We start from the raw sequence: 18,352 nt of genomic DNA, 5'->3' as shown, positions 1-18,352 counted from the left end.
AGCGTCCGGTATGAATGGCCAGGCAATCAGGCACGTTTACGTAGGCTATTATCCGGTTTCATATTTGTCAGTCAACTTTTCCAAATACATTTGGGGCTACACTCAAAAGATTCGGGGCCGAAGCCCCGGCAGAATCGGCTGACGCCGCCTATGAGTGAACCACTCTAAAACTTCAGGGGTACCAAATCGCAAAAAAATACCAATGATATGCAATATTGCTTTTAAACTACTCAATAGAGTCTTATAATATTAAACTTTTGAGTCTCCTTCTGCCGATGTGATGAAATCTGGGGTTTTACTGTCAGCTGTGTGGAAATAACAGAGCCATCCTGCCAGGGGATTTTTACTGGTACAGATGAACTGTGTCCAACCAGGGAGGAGGGTCAGGACTCTATAAAATCCCACCTGAACGTCTCACTGCACTGAAACGAAGATGAAATCCAACATGTTTTCCTTCAAAATGCTCCTCTTCGCTGTGGCTCTGACTCTGCTGGCCGTTACTGTGCAGTCCTGGTCTAATGGCAGTAAGTACTTTGGCTTTTTTGGGGGGGATTCTGCAGTAAAACGTGGTGTAAAAACTGTCACAGTTCGCTGCTTTTAAACCCTTTCTGTGATATAAATTTGTATACTGATCTGCTGCTCTGACAGACTTGTCCGGTAGCGAGCTGACGCGGCTCTACAACTCTCCGGTTTATAAAGCTGAGAGGCTGAAACGACCACTGGGATCCAGTTCGTTTATGATCGGACCATTGAGCCACTCTGGAGTCAGGTAAGACCTAGTCTCAATCGATGGAAGTACATTTCCAGGATAAAGCCAGGGGCATCCGGCGTGTGAGCCACGCACCAGATGTCCCTCGCCTTTCGCTCTTCGCCGTTCCTAAAAATCCCTTCATTTCAGTAAACAACAAACGTCGAGCTAGCAAGCTACACACTGAAAATGTCATGTTTTGAAGAAAATTTTGGACGTTGCAACAAGGCAGCCTGCTCAGCCCAAGCCCGATTTAAACCCGACAATATTTAAATAGTGAGCCGTTATAACTGACGTTCTCAACTACAATTCTGAGTAGTTTGAACTACAGAAATCTGTTTAGAATGATCTTAATGAATAATGCAACAAGGACGAAGCATGTAAACTGCTGTTAGTTTATTCAGAATGGAACGGATCGCAAATGGATCCGAATGAAGAAACATAAAAGAAAACCTCAACCCTGTAAGCTCCCTCAGCTGAATAGTGAGGATAACAGATCAAGGCAGCAACATAATCAAAGCCCTGGAACCATATAGGAGACTTTCTGGTCTCTATCACCTAATTAATACTGTCCTTCGCCACGGTCTGCATGCTGACGCACTGGCCAACAACAGTGCTGCAAATGGGGGAGACACGATGTAGACCAGTTTACCTCACACTCAAGTCAGTGCAGGACATAGCATCCACCCAGAGCTACGGGAGAAGCTGGAGAGGCTTGCTCCCCACCGAATAAGGATAAAGTAATGATTACAAAAACACAAATGCTTGGTCAAGGTCGATCATAGTGGCGTAAAATATCGGCCCGGGCTCGGGCTCGGGCAGAGAATCTAAACTCTAACACAGTCCCACAGTACAGCTATGTCAACAGATAAAGGTTTTCAGACACCACCATCAAAATGAATCACTGTTCAGGATATTATTTCCTTTTCTTTCAGAGCTAAATATTCACCGTTTCTCCCTCTGCAGCCAGTTTAGAAAAGAACAACACCAGCGCTGCGCAGCTGCCACCTACTACCACTGCTGAAAAGTGTTGAGAATTAAAATGACTCAGTTAAAACAAAGTGGCATAACCTGAGCTATTTGTGTCTGATTAATAAGTGAAAATAGGAAACTCATACTTTGTGTTTTTACTCATGTGTTATATCAGAAGGAATATTTTAGCTTCAGTTCAAATTAGCTTGGATGAATGTACAAAATGTCCTATTATGATGACAAATATTGATCACACAATCACATCATCCCTGCTCAAAACCATCAGATTTGGGGTGGGTTACATTAACACACTAATGTGAAAAATCTGCATCTTCTCATCCCCCAGAGTGACGCTCGGCGATGGAACTAAGTGGCTCGTCCATAAAGGAGACAACTACGGCATCTCCTCTCAGACGGTGGTGACCCGCGCTGAGAGCTTGGGCTCAAACTGGAAGGTAAATCTTTGTGTTTATCCAAAAAAATAGATTCATACCATCACAGATCACAGTGTCAGAGGGTCACACTCTTCTGCTCTGGGTTTTGTTTTTTATCTTTGCAGGTTGTAAAATATGGGAATTTCCAGGGGAGGAAGACCGTGGGTGACTTTGTGGCGACCGGTGGCACCAATTACGATTTCCTCTTCGATAACTGTCACTGGGCATCTATTCGAATGATGAATCAGTAAACATGAGTTCAGCTTTCTAAAAGGTTGAAGTTGCAGTGTTCCCTCTCTGGTGAACAGATAATAAAAGGGAAACTTCTCAGAAAGTGTGTTGGGCTTTTTATTCCACCAGAGAGCTCCACGCTCTTTCATATATACATGTTTGTTCTACAACATCTTTTAAACCTGTTTCTTCTCTGCATAATTTTTACACATGTTTCTTTCACTGTTTCCTGTTTATCTTAATTAATATTTATGCTGCATTAACATGTATGTTGCATTTTCCTCCTGTAGATGTTTAAGGTTGTGCTCAGTTTTCTCTAAAATACTGTTGGGTAGTTTAATCTGCAGCAATGCATCATATTTTATAAGATCATCATATGTTCGTAGCGTCACTGTCCTGTGAGAACCACATATCTTTAAAAATTTTTAACACTCATGGTGTCAGAAAAACAGCCCCGTTTTCAGCCTTGTGACGATGCATTTTCCAGCTGAGCCGAGAGCTTTTGTAAAGACTTTATTTAGTTTAGAAGTAGGAGAACTTGGGGCGGCCTCTAGCTCACCCAGTAAAAGTGTGCTCCCCATGTAGGCTGAGTCCTGCAGCGGCACGGGTTGGAATCCGACCTTTGCTATGTGTCATCCTCTCCCCCTTTCATATCTATCCACTGTTGCTACTTAATAAAGGGAAAAAGCACCAAAAAATAATCTTTAAAAAAAAAAGTAGGAGGACTTTCTCAACACATTAAGGAATTATATTAACAAAATAAACATTAAAATCAGACAAAGATCAATCATAATATCTCCAATTCCACAAAAAAGTTAATATAAAACCTCATATTGTTTAGTGAATTTTGAACCGATCCGCTGTGCAGGCCAGGCTCATCTTGAACGTGCCTATGCCCTGTTTAGATCCACAATCCTTTGCGTAGCTGGTATATGAGCACAAGGTCAAAGTTCAAGGTGCAATGTTATAAAAAAGTAGTTCCAATGCATGTATGTATGCATACTGCACCTGACAGTACATACTTTGCAAGGGAAGCTGCAGATACGTACTAAAAGTAAATACAAAAAAGTATGAGATTTGGAAAGCAGCAAGAATCTTTCACAGATGTCGAAATGCATTCTGGGAAATGTAGGGAAGCAGTCATGAGGCCTTTGTAGTCACCTGGCTCCCTGTCGGAGATTTCTCCCTGAGAGCGTCGACTTCAGAGAGTCTCTAACTTTACAGTCCGAAGTTTATCCAAAATCTCGATGTCGACATGCACAGACTCCCAGACTTTGAGGTGCGTTCCTGTTACGTCTGTCAGGCCTTCGGGCTGTCCCACTGTCAAATCATCGAGTGCATGAGGGCTCTCTCGCTGACATCTCGAGCCCTTTCTGACCATATTCTGTAAGTCCACATTTCTGCAGACTTTTCCTGACGGAGTTACCCACAATTCACAGCGTTGTGACGTTAAAACAGAGTTACCAGGGTAATCCCGAAAGTGTTAAAAAATGTAAACAAGGAGGCACATGGGTGTTCAGAATATTACATTTACACAGAAACATTTAAGGTGCATTAAAAAAAAACATGAAATCAGAGGAAGAGCAAGCACAGCTGTTATATTCATCAAACATTTACCGGAGGAGGAGGACCGTGGGTGACTTTTTGGCGAGCGGTGGCTCCGGATACAATTTCCTCTTTGATAACTGTCACTGGGCATCTATTCGAATGATGAATCAGTAAACATAACTTTCTGCTTTCCATGAGCTTAAAGTTGCAGGTTCTTTCCTCTGTGCTGAACAGATAACAAAGGGGAAACTTCACAGAAAGTGTGTTGGGCTTTTTATTCCACCGGAGGGCTCCACACTCTTTCATATAAACATCAGTTTGTTCTGAAACATTTTATTTCCTCTCTATTGTACGGTGGCCGACAGGGGCAAACGCCCTGCAACTTAAGAAAACACACGCAAATAGACAAAACACAAGCAAATTAAGAAAACAACTTCATTAATTTGACAACACATGCGCAGCATTCAGCAAATGCGCTGCAAATACCACAACACAACCAAATACATAAACGCGCTGCAAATACACACAACACAACCAAATAGATAAACTCTAGAGGCCTGGAGAACTTCTGTTGTGTAATCTGGATGCTGCGTTTTTTTGTTGCATTTGTTTTCTGGGTTGGTGTGCTTTTCTTTTTGCATCGTTTCATATTTGCAGTGCGTTTATCTATTTGGTTGTGTTGTGTGTATTTGCAGCGCGTTTATGTATTTGGTTGTGTTGTGGTATTTGCAGCGTGTTTGCTGAATGCTGCACATGTGTTGTCAAATTAATGAAGTTGTTTTCTTAATTTGCTTGTGTTTTGTCTATTTGCGTGTGTTTTCTTAAGTTGCAGGGCGTTTGCCCCTGTCGGCCACCGTACTATTGAACAGATAATAAAGGCCAAACCTGACAGCAGTGTTGTAGTACTCGAGATTGGTCTTATTACTTACTTACTGCTCATTATGCCTGTTGGCATGTAGGGCAGCAACAAAGGATTTCCACTCTTGGTATACTCTCAGTGTCTGTATAGAGCCCCAGGTGTGATGTAGGGTCTTCAGCTCTCCCTCCACCGTGCTGCGCCAGGTATTCTTGGGTCAGCCTCTTTCACGTTTGCCATCTGGTGTCCAGTGAAGGACAGTTTGCGTGATGTTTTCTTGCTCTCTACGTATTACATGTCCAATCCATTTCCATCGCCATCTCATAATGATGGTAGCCATGTTGTCATGTTTACACTGGCTGAGAAGAAGTTGATTGGAGATGGTGTTGGGCCACACTATTGTCTTTATTTTACGTAGGCTTTTGGTGTGGAAGGTCGACAGTTTGTGGAGATCGCTTTCAGTTGTTCGCCAGCACTCAGAGCCGTATAGCAGGGTAGACAGGACACAGCTCTGGTACAGTCTCCGCTTGGTGTTGGTGCTGTACTGGGCAGACTTCCAGACTTTCTTGTTTAGTCTCTGTAAGGTGTTTCGGACCTTGCTGAGTCGGCTTGTGATGTCGTTGCCTGCTCCTCCATCATGGCTGACAATGCTGCCTAGGTAAGTGAAATGGTTGGTCATGGGTAGGTTTGTGTCTTCTATTTGTATTTGTGGGGGGTTTGGGATGTTTACTATCATCAGCTCTGTCTTCATCTGGTCGATCTTATTGCTACTTTTTAAACGTCTTGTCTCTGAATCAACCGCATTTTTACTCAGTCTTGTCTCAGTCTCAGATAAAGAGGACATCACTAAATGATTTATGTTTCAACATCCTGCTTTAAATGTAACCAATAACTTGTCTCATTACTAATTTAAAATGTGTTATTGTTAAGACCCTCTCAACGCCCCCCTTAACACACTCTCCCAAGAAAGTGAATGAAAAAGGAAACTGGAGAAGAAGCTCTGGCTGCCTGGGAGATGTCAGCCACATCGTCGGTTATAAACCTAAACCATAAGGATTTTGTTTGATTTCTGTGGTTGCTTTTCTATGGGAATGTGGGTCTTTCAGATCAATTTGAGGAATGACTATGGTTAGCATTTTCCACACTTTATCGTGCCGTGTGGGACTTGCACTGGTCTGGTATCAAACCCCTCACTAAACCCCTCAAAGTCTCGTTCTAAACCCCTCAAAATCTCGGTCCCACCCCCCTCAAAGTCTCGGTCTCACCCCCTCAAAGTCTCGGTCGAAACCTCTCAAAGTCTCGGTTTCAACCCCTCAAAGTCTCGTTCTCAACCCCTCAAAGTCTTGATATAAACCCCTCAAAGTCTCAGTCTAGACCCTTCAAAGTCTTGGTCTAGACCCCTCAAAGTCTCGGTCTCACCCCCTCAAAGTCTCGGTCGAAACCTCTCAAAGTCTCGGTTTCAACCCCTCAAAGTCTCGGTCTCAACCCCTCAAAGTCTTGATATAAACCCCTCAAAGTCTCAGTCTAGACCCTGCAAAGTCTCGGTCTAGACCCCTCAAAGTCTTGATCTAAACCCCTCAAAGTCTCAGTCTAGACCCCTCAAAGTCTCGTTCTAAACCCCTCAAAGTCTCAGTCTCACAGAAAGTGTCTCAGAATTGATTTTCTCCAAAATGTCCTACTATCATCATCCCTGATGTGATGAAATCTGTTTAAGTGTCACCCAACCTGATCTCACAGAATTCTGTGAAATGAACACGGCCCCTTAAGTTAAGGCACATGTGTCAAACTCAAGGCCCGCGGGCCAAATCCGGCCCCTCGCAAATTTTGATCCGGCCCGCATATCAATTTATGTTCACAATAGATTTTGGCCTCGCCTAGTTGTGAGCCAAACCAAAAAGATGGGAAACTGTTTTACAGACTGCAGTTGTGCGACACACAAAGCAGAATTTGGCAGATTTGCCGACTTTGAGGCTCATTTGCAAATGCAAATTGCCATAGAAGAGAGTTTACATATTCAGGCCTGAGCCGATTCAGGCTGTGAAAAAATATTTTTCATTTGCTAAACTCTATGATGGCTAAAGAAATTTTTTGCTGACTTTTTAGGGCTTTATGTCAACCAAACTGTTAGTGAGAAAGCTATATGAGACACAAATAATACAGTCAAAGATGTTATTCAACTTTTCGGTTGAAAAAAAGCATGTCAAACATGTCTGGCCCTTAAAGTTATTCTCATTTTCCAGTGTGGCCCTTATTGAAGTTGAGTTCGACACCCCTGAGTTAAGGAAAAGGTCGTGGGTGGGCTTACGTTTCCATGACACGTGGGACAACAACGGGACGGTTGGGTTTAAGAAAAGAAGAAAGCGATGGTTGGGTTTAGGACGTGACACGCGGGACACGATCCCCGGTCTCCTGGGTGAAAGCCCTGTGCTGTTTGACCCATCCACCCCCCCAACCAAACGTGGATTTTCGGCCTTTCATACTACTCGCTACCGTAGTCGCTCTTAATGCTTCTGATTGACTTCACATTGGCATTGTTTTCCGTGGTGGCCACACAGAATTTTCTCAGATTCTGTGCCACCACCACGTAATGCACTGTTAACAGTTTGTGATCACTTCACGTAATTCTGGGAGACCAGGCTGGTGTTACCAGTGGGGAAATAACAGATGAGTCCTGCCAGGTAACAAACACTGACGTTAAAAATTAACAAGAACACTGCACACATGCACGTAGTCTCAGTGACATCACCCAAAGGTTTCTGAAGAGCATTTGTTGTAAGTGGCTATACAGATGCAAGAAAAATGCCACTAGAGGGAATTTAAAGAAATGTTTTAATTCGTCTTGGTGCAAAAAATGAGGTCCGGCATAAAGTCTGTATTTAACATTTTAATACCAAGTACACTTAAAAACTGTGATAAGATTTTGGAAAGACTAAAGTGTGACATCATCTCACATCTAAAGACAATCTGTCATAATGTCTCAGACTAGAACATTTTGCTACCAAGACTTCAAACTTAGAATAATATCAAACAGGTTTGATTTTGTCTGAATGTCAAGACAGAAAAAAGACTGACTTAATAGTTAGTAAGCTTTATGACCACCTTACACCGAACGATCAAGACGACGGGAGCATACCCCAACTCTAGCAAGACTCTCAGGATGTCATTCACAGTTTGGACATTTGTCTGCGACAGTGGAATCGCTTGAAAAGTCGTTTGTCGTAAGGTCGGCATAAGTTTAAAAACACCTACAAAGCCATTAAACCAAACCAAAAAACATGATCAAATCTCTAAAATAAAATGTGATAGGGGTGCATGGTTAGCTCACCTGGTTGAGCGTGCGCCCCATGTACATGTATGTATGGCTCAGTCCTTGTCACAGCGGCCGTGAGTTTGGTTCCGCCTAACGGCCCTTTGCTGCATGTCATCCCCCTCTCTCTTCTACTTTCCTGACTTAATCTGTCCTATAAAATAAAGGCAATAAAGCCACAAAAATCTTTGAATAAAAGGTAATTATTCCGTATAATGTGTGTCTGATAAACAATGCTGTCTGTTCCTGCTGTGGAAAAGTTAGCTTACTTTGTTTTTCATAAGACAAAATTTCAGATAATGGACATGTTCCTTATTGCCACGGCAGTGTTTCCCCCCCCAAAAAAGTTGTTTAGCCCGGTAGAAAGTGTCTTTTTTTCTGATGAGGGTCCAGCTGGGGCCAGTCCCAGACTGATGGCAGCACCAACGTAGAGCCCAATAGTTTCAGTGACAACAGAATCATGGAGTCAATCACGAAATGGAGAATTTAAAAATGCTATAAGACAGATTCAATAGGGCCCTACACTAGAGCTTAGATCGGGCCCAAAAAATCAAGCCCGACCCTACCCAAGCCGGTGCACATTGCGTCCGAGCCCGGCACGACACATTAACTGTAATTTTGAGCCCGAGCCCGATTTAAACTGGCAATTTTTTAATACGTGGGCCGTTATAACTGACGTTCTCAACTACAATTCAGAGTTGTTTGAACTGCAGAAATCTGGCTAGAATGATCTTAATGAATAATGCAATAAGGACGAAGCATGTAAACTGTGTTGTTTGTTCATTCAAAATGGAATGGATCGCAAATGGATCTGAATGAAGAAACGTAAAAAAAATGTTGACCCTATAAGCTCCCTCAGCCGAATAGTGTGGGTAACAGATCAAGGCAGCAACATAATCAAAGCCTTGGAACCATATAGGAGACTTTCTGGTCTCTATCACCTAAATAATACTGTCCTTCACCACGGTCTGCATGCCGACGCACTGGCCGCACTACCCAGAGCTACGGGAGAAGCTGGAGAGGCATAGCTTTCTCCCCACCCAATGATGCTAATAAAGCTAATGATTAAACCTAATGATAACCTATGATTAAAAAACCTAATGATTAAAAAAACACAAATGCTTCATCAAGGGACAGGTCCAGCCCAGTTTTCCAGCATGGGGACACTCCTTAACGCGGCATTCTCTCTAACTTCCAGCAGGGGGAGACTCCACTGGCTCCAAACAACATTTGGCTTGCCCACCTTGTCGCCAGTGTATGTTCATTTTAGCTGCCCAGTTTGTAGATGTTATTTAGACGGCGCCAACATTTGGCCTAATCATAACTGACCTGGCAATCCAAAGGCCAAGCTTTTGTTTACAGATCTGTGTGGTGAAGACTTTGAACATGAAACACTTCATTTTCATGCACCTATTTCTACCTTTTTCTGAGTCAATTTATGCTGGAAATATCTTTATGTAAAGGGAAACATAGGGGACAATTCAAAATATAAAAACATACTGGAATATATTGCAGTAAGGCTCTCAGGCATTCTGTATTGCTTTCAACTATTTATTCTCCTTTGGATTAACGTTTCTAATTATGTCTGAGTCAGCACACATCTAGCCTATAATTTACTCTTCCCTCCTCTTTTGCGTCTTTTGTTGGGGTAGTAACCTCCTTAAATGTGCACATGACCTCAATGATACATTAATTCATTTTAATGAATTAATAAACCCCTGGACTGTAATATTTCAGATGTGTTTGAGCAAGATTTCTGTTCATGTTCAAAACTTTGTGCACATTCAAAATATAACTCCTCCCATCTGTGTTCTCTGAGATTTGGAGGAGTCATGGAGGAGTACTTAAACTTATGTTGTCCTTTTCTTTCACCTTATACGTATTCACTCCCTTATGGAGTTAGATTCTCCTTTACACCTTGTAGCATGTAACAACCAGCAACATCAGCACATTAGATTCATCCCCAAAACATATAGAGTCCTTATAGTTGCAATTTCTAAGTTGAACCACTTCTCACACCACTTTAACTTGACTGTAATGGTAGAGCTCTTCTTGGCTTCAGCTTGAACATTTTCACTTTAAACGCAGTCTAATCCCCGTTGCTTGCAGTCGCTATGGCGACAACACATCTATGATGAGTCGGTACCACGGTGGCCGTCTTGTAGTCTCTCCTACCCGCGTTGAGCGGGCGTGTTGTCTCACTATAGGTTCATGGTGATTTTGGTCTTGACTTTTCACAGTGAGAAACGCGATCAGGCACACGGAGGGAAAGACCGATGGACGGACAGAGAGAGAGAGAGAGACACACACACACACACACACACACACACACACACACACACACACACACAACCCTAACCCTAACCCCACCCTAGCCCTAACCCTAAACCCAGTTTTGTGGCTCTATCTTTGTGGGGACCCGTCATTGACATAATGCATTCCCTAGCCACGTACCCTAACCTTAACCATCACAATGAAATGCCTAACCTTAACCCTTACCCTCACCCTAACCATAACCTAATTCTAACCCTAATCCTAAAACCAATTCTTAACCCTCAAACAGACCTTTAAACTTGTGGGGTCCAGCATTTTGGCCCCACAAAGCTGTCGGGACCCCACAAGTATACTGGACTCCCTGTTTTTGGACCCCACGAATAAGTACACACACACACACACACACACACACACACACACACACACACACACACACACACACACACACACACAGGCTACAATTACCACAGTTTTCCCCACTCATCCTGTCTCTTTCTATCGGCGAGAGAGCCGAGAGGGGAGGGATCGCTTTGTGACAGGCGCGGAGAAACAAGCGTACGGTATGAATGGCCAGGCAATCAGGCACGTTTACGTAGGCTATTGTCCGGTTTCATATTTGTCAGTCAACTTTTCCAAATACATTTGGGGCTACACTCAAAACATTCGGGGCTGAAGCCCCGGCAGAAACGGCTGACGCCGCCTCTGAGTGAACCACTCTAAATCTTCAGGGGTGCCAAATCGCAAAAAAATACCAATGTTATGCAATATTGCTTTCAAACTACTCAATAGAGTCTTATAATAATAACCTTTTGAGTCTCCTTCTGCCGATGTGATGAAATCTGGGGTTTTACTGTCAGCTGTGTGGAAATAACAGAGCCATCCTGCCAGGGGATTTTTACTGGTACAGATGAACTGTGTCCAACCAGGGAGGAGGGTCAGGACTCTATAAAATTCCACCTGAACGTCTCACTGCACTGAAACGAAGATGAAATCCAACATGTTTTCCTTCAAAGTGCTCCTCTTTGCTGTGGCTCTGACTCTGCTGGCCGTTACTGTGCAGTCCTGGTCTAATGGCAGTAAGTACTTTGGCTTTTTTGGGGGGGATTTTGCAGTAAAACGTGGTGTAAAAACTGTCACAGTTGCTTTTAAACCCTTTCTGTGATATACGTTTGTATATAGTAATACTGATCTGCTGCTCTGACAGACCTGTCCGGTAGCGAGCTGACGCGGCTCTACAACTCTCCGGTTTATAAAGCTGAGAGGCTGAAACGACCACTGGGATCCAGTTCGTTTATGATCGGACCATTGAGCCACTCTGGAGTCAGGTAAGTCCTAGTCTCAATCGATGGAAGTACATTTCCAGGATAAAGCCAGGGGCATCCGGTGTGAGCCACACACCAGATGTCCCTCGACTTTCGCTCTTCGCCGTTCATCCATTCAAAATCCCTTCATTTCGTTAAATAACAAATTTGGAGCTAGCAAGCTACATGCTGAAAATGTCAAGTTTTGAAGAAAATTTGTACGGTTCAACAAGGCAGGCCTGCTCAGTTCTTTCAGGGAATGATTGTAAAGATTTACAAAGAATATGTTTACGGGTAATTTCATCTCTAACTGGGACGTTTTGGGACTGATTGGTGGGATTGTTGTAGACGAAGTACACACAGAGATACACTGGTAAGAGCCAATGAGGTTTAACCATGTATCAGCTAATTTAAATAGCTCACGTTACTGTATTGTGCGGGGTGCAAATGTTCCACCAAAACAAGTTCCTTCCTGAGACTATTTAGAAGAGCCCACCGTCACTGCGTCTGGAGCTCAGCGCCGCCCAAGACGATTGTGATTGGTTTAAAGAAATGCAAACAACCCAGAGAAGGGTTATTTTGGATCCCTCAACTTCTAGGCAAGTCCCGCCCAACGAAGCAGCTTGATTGGTTGGGGTTAGGCATTGACCTCGAGTGGTAAAGGTTTAGGATAGCCGACTGGTCAGGGTTTAGGACCTGAACACATCGGGTTATGTTACCTTGCGTAAGCATGGACGCCTGGCCAATAGTAGAGTGTGAATGCCATTGAAGGGCGGGTCTTGCCTAGAAGTTGCGTGGGTTCCATAATAACGCCCCAGAGAGGTGTTTTCTCCTATCGCAGGATGCATCTATGGTGTAGCCAGACCTTACTCTACAGCGCTGTGGAGATAGAGCTGGCAATGCGAGACTAAGTCAGTCCACACACACACTGAGCTGACATAACATGTTGTTAATGTAACCAGGTTCTAATCAGCCTTCAACATTACCTGCAAACACACCTCAAGGTCTGGGATCACTACTTCAATACTTTTAGTAATGTCCTGGTTCGAGGGATAAAGATAAGATAGATATCAAATGAACTGACACTTAATAACTAATTTGTCTATCGCTGTAGATGATTATTGACTTCACACAGAATGAAAACATAAACACACAGTAACTCTTTGCAAGAAAATAGTATTATTGAAAATGTCCATCAATGCATATTACGCTCCCATTTCCCACCCCAAAATACATATGACAATAAAATATGTTCTGGCCAGAAACTACATTTTAAGTTTTGCTGCCCTTTAATTTAGTTGTGCACAACCCAGTACCTGTTTGAGCTCAGTCTGAAAAAAAAAAACAAATGTATCCGACATGATCCTCCAAATCCACAGGAGGGAAATACCTTACTGGTGAGATAGTAGAAATGGAAATCCAAACTCAGGCCTGAAGTTCAGAGTCCAGTCCGCTGTCCACCACAGTCTCTCTTGTCACGGCTAGCAGAGTGGAAACACACCGCTCCTACGTCGCACCCGCGCTGTCTCTCTCACAGTCCACCACACAGTCCCACAGTACAGCTATGTCAACAGATAAATGTTTTCAGACACCACCATCAAAAGAAAGAATCACTATTCAGGATATTATTTCCTTTTCTTTCAGAGCTAAATGTTCACCGTTTCTCCCTCTGCAGCCGGTTTAGAAAAGAACGACACCAGCGCTGCGCAGCTGCCACCTAGTGGGCATTACCGCAAAGGGTTTGCCACTGCTGAAAAGTGTTGAGAATTAAAATGACTCAGTTAAAACAAAGTGGCATAACCTGAGCTATTTGTGTCTGATTAATAAGTGAAAATAGGAAACTCATACTTTGTGTTTTTACTCATGTGTTATATCAGAAGGAATATTTTAGCTTCAGTTCAAATTAGCTTGGATGAATGTACAAAATGTCCTATTATGATGACAAATATTGATCACACAATCACATCATCCCTGCTCAAAACCATCAGATTTGGGGTGGGTTACATTAACACACTAATGTGAAAAATCTGCATCTTCTCATCCCCCAGAGTGACGCTCGGCGATGGAACTAAGTGGCTCGTCCATAAAGGAGACAACTACGGCATCTCCTCTCAGACGGTGGTGACCCGCGCTGAGAGCTTGGGCTCAAACTGGAAGGTAAATCTTTGTGTTTATCCAAAAAAATAGATTCATACCATCACAGATCACAGTGTCAGAGGGTCACACTCTTCTGCTCTGGGTTTTGTTTTTTATCTTTGCAGGTTGTAAAATATGGGAATTTCCAGGGGAGGAAGACCGTGGGTGACTTTGTGGCGACCGGTGGCACCAATTACGATTTCCTCTTCGATAACTGTCACTGGGCATCTATTCGAATGATGAATCAGTAAACATGAGTTCAGCTTTCTAAAAGGTTGAAGTTGCAGTGTTTCCCTCTCTGGTGAACAGATAATAAAAGGGAAACTTCACAGAAAGTGTGTTGGGCATTTTTATTCCACCAGAGAGCTCCACGTTCTTTCATATATACATGTTTGTTCTACAACATCTTTTAAACCTGTTTCTTCTCTGCATAATTTTTACACGTTTCTTTCACTGTTTCCTGTTTATCTTAATTAATATTTATGCTGCATTAACATGTATGTTGCATTTTCCTCCTGTAGATGTTTAAGGTTGTGCTCAGTTTTCTCTAAAATACTGTTGGGTAGTTTAATCTGCAGCAATGCATCATATTTTATAAGATCATCATATGTTCGTAGCGTCACTGTCCTGTGAGAACCACATATCTTTAAAAATTTTTAACACTCATGGTGTCAGAAAAACAGCCCCGTTTTCAGCCTTGTGACGATGCATTTTCCAGCTGAGCCGAGAGCTTTTGTAAAGACTTTATTTAGTTTAGAAGTAGGAGAACTTGGGGCGGCCTCTAGCTCACCCAGTAAAAGTGTGCGCCCCATGTAGGCTGAGTCCTGCAATGGCGCGGGTTCGAATCCGACCTTTGCTGCATCATCCCCCATCTCTCTCCCCCTTTCATGTCTATCCACTGTCGCTACTTAATAAAGGGACACCAAAAAATAATCTTTAAAAAAAAAAGTAGGAGGACTTTCTCAACACATTAAGGAATTATATTAACAAAATAAACATTAAAATCAGACAAAGATCAATCATAATATCTCCAATTCCACAAAAAAATTAATATAAAACCTCATATTGTTTAGTGAATTTTGAACCGATCCGCTGCGCAGGCCTGGCTCATCTTGAACGTGCCTATGCCCTGTTTAGATCCACAATCCTTTGCGTAGCTGGTATATGAGCACAAGGTCAAAGTTCAAGGTGCAATGTTATAAAAAAGTAGTTCCAATGCATGTATGTATGCATACTGGACCTGACAGTACATACTTTGCAAGGGAAGCTGCAGATACGTACTAAAAGTAAATACAAAAAAGTATGAGATTTGGAAAGCAGCAAGAATCTTTCACAGATGTCGAAATGCATTCTGAGAAATGTAGGGAAGCAGTCATGAGGCCCTTGTAGTCACCTGGCTCCCTGTCGGAGATTTCTCCCTGAGAGCGTCGACTTCAGAGAGTCTCTAACTTTACAGTCCGAAGTTTATCCAAAATCTCGATGTCCACATGCACAGACTCCCAGACTTTGAGGTGCGTTCCTGTTACGTCTGTCAGGCCTTCGGGCTGTCCCACTGTCAAATCATCGAGTGCATGAGGGCTCTCTCGCTGACATCTCGAGCCCTTTCTGACCACATTCTGTAAGTCCACATTTCTGCAGACTTTTCCTAACGGAGTTACCCACAATTCACAGCGTTGTGACGTTAAAACAGAGTTACCAGGGTAATACCGAAAGTGTTAAAAAATGTAAACAAGGAGGCACATGGGTGTTCAGAATGTTACATTTACACAGCAACATTTCATTACATTTAAGGTGCATTAAAAAAACACATGAAATCAGAGGAAGAGCAAGCACAGCTGTTATATTCATCAAACATTTACCGGAGGAGGAGGACCGTGGGTGACTTTTTGGCGAGCGGTGGCTCCGGATACAATTTCCTCTTTGATAACTGTCACTGGGCATCTATTCGAATGATGAATCAGTAAACATAACTTTCTGCTTTCCATGAGCTTAAAGTTGCAGGTTCTTTCCTCTGTGCTGAACAGATAACAAAGGGGAAACTTCACAGAAAGTGTGTTGGGCTTTTTATTCCACCGGAGGGCTCCACACTCTTTCATATAAACATCAGTTTGTTCTGAAACATTTTATTTCCTCTCTATTGTACGGTGGCCGACAGGGGCAAACGCCCTGCAACTTAAGAAAACACACGCAAATAGACAAAACACAAGCAAATTAAGAAAACAACTTCATTAATTTGACAACACATGCGCAGCATTCAGCAAATGCGCTGCAAATACCACAACACAACCAAATACATAAACGCGCTGCAAATACACACAACACAACCAAATACATAAACGCGCTGCAAATACACACAACACAACCAAATACATAAACGTGCTGCAAATACACACAACACAACCAAATAGATAAACGCACTGCAAATATGAAACAATGCAAAAAGAAGAGCACACCAACCCAGAAAACAAATGCAACAAAAAAACACAGCATCCAGATTACACAACAGAAGTTCTCCAGGCCTCTAGAGGGAGCAGCTAATGGAACAGCTGGATTTTCGACCGTTATTAACCGATATTAAATTCATATTATTATTATTATTATTATTATTATTATTATTAATAACATATTATTAATATACAGTCTATGCTCCCGTCTCATGCCCTCCCGGCTGGTGCTTTCCCCGAGCTTCGGCTTTTCAAAATAAAAGCTCGCGTCTGGTCCGCTATGTGTTTGTACTTTGGTGTGTTGGATGTTTGTGAACTAAACAGTACAGCAATCATGCTGATGAATACAATAACTTTTTCAGCAGATGTCTTACTTACAACACGTTGGAGTTAGCAAAGCAGTTTTGTGTTTATATGTGCAGGCGGGATTTATTCAGTTTGATAAATCCCACGGTAAATTGGCTGGTTTACTAACAGGGAGGGACTAGAAATCCTGTCTGTTTTTTGTATTTCAAGAGCGAATTGCTCCACAATATGAATACAGATTAATCACTTATTTTGTTGGTAACCGTTGTTGTATAATCACAATATTACACTTGAGGAGGCCTACACTTCAGTAATTTCGGACCTCGAAATTAAACCCTCTCATGTAATATGGCTTAAACAAACGTCAACGTTAAACGCTGATGCAGTTTTAAATGTTTTATCACCACGAGTTTACAGACGTCTGCTGATTGAGTATCAGCTGGGACCTGAGCCGAGACACACCCACCAAACCAGAGAAAACATATCTCAAACATAGATTTAATATTTACAGTCTATGCAGTCTATGCTCTCTCTCTCTCTCTCTCTCTCTCTCTCTCTCTCCTTCCCTCTCTCCCCGTGAGGTCGAAAATCCAGCTGTTCCACTAGCTGCTCCCTCTAGAGGCCTGGAGAACTTCCGTTGTGTAATCTGGATGCAGCGTTTTTTTGTTGCATTTGTTTTGTTATTTGCAGCGCGTTTATCTATTTGGTTGTGTTGTGTGTATTTGCAGCGCGTTTATCTATTTGGTTGTGTTGTGTGCATTTGCAGTGCGTTTGCTGAATGCTGCGCATGTGTTGTCAAATTAATGAAGTTGTTTTTCTTTTTGCATCGTTTCATATTTGCAGTGCATTTATGTATTTGGTTGTGTTGTGGTATTTGCAGCGTGTTTGCTGAATGCTGCACATGTGTTGTCAAATTAATGAAGTTGTTTTCTTAATTTGCTTGTGTTTTGTCTATTTGCGTGTGTTTTCTTAAGTTGCAGGGCGTTTGCCCCTGTCGGCCACCGTACTATTGAACAGATAATAAAGGCCAAACCTGACAGCAGTGTTGTAGTACTCGAGATTGGTCTTATTACTTAATTACTGCTCATTATGCCTGTTGGCATGTAGGGCAGCAACAAAGGATTTCCACTCTTGGTATACTCTCAGTGTCTGTATAGAGCCCCAGGTGTGATGTAGGGTCTTCAGCTCTCCCTCCACCGTGCTGCGCCAGGTATTCTTGGGTCAGCCTCTTTCACGTTTGCCATCTGGTGTCCAGTGAAGGACAGTTTGCGTGATGTTTTCTTGCTCTCTACGTATTACATGTCCAATCCATTTCCATCGCCATCTCATAATGATGGTAGCCATGTTGTCATGTTTACACTGACTGAGAAGAAGTTGATTGGAGATGGTGTTGGGCCACAATATTGTCTTTATTTTACGTAGGCTTTTGGTGTGGAAGGTCGACAGTTTGTGGAGATCGCTTTTAGTTGTTCGCCAGCACTCAGAGCCGTATAGCAGGGTAGACAGGACACAGCTCTGGTACAGTCTTCGCTTGGTGTTGGTGCTGTACTGGTCAGACTTCCAGACTTTCTTGTTTAGTCTCTGTAAGGTGTTTCGGACCTTGCTGAGTCGGCTTGTGATGTCGTTGCCTGCTCCTCCATCATGGCTGACAATGCTGCCTAGTTAAGTGAAATGGTTGGTCATGGGTAGGTTTGTGTCTTCTATTTGTATTTGTGGGGGGTTTGGGATGTTTACTATCATCAGCTCTGTCTTCATCTGGTCGATCTTATTGCTACTTTTTAAACGTCTTGTCTCT

This window comes from Sander lucioperca, chromosome 10 (genome assembly GCF_008315115.2).
Source record: "Sander lucioperca isolate FBNREF2018 chromosome 10, SLUC_FBN_1.2, whole genome shotgun sequence".
NCBI lineage: Eukaryota > Metazoa > Chordata > Actinopteri > Perciformes > Percidae > Sander > Sander lucioperca.
Note: the sequence above shows the minus strand (reverse complement) of the source record.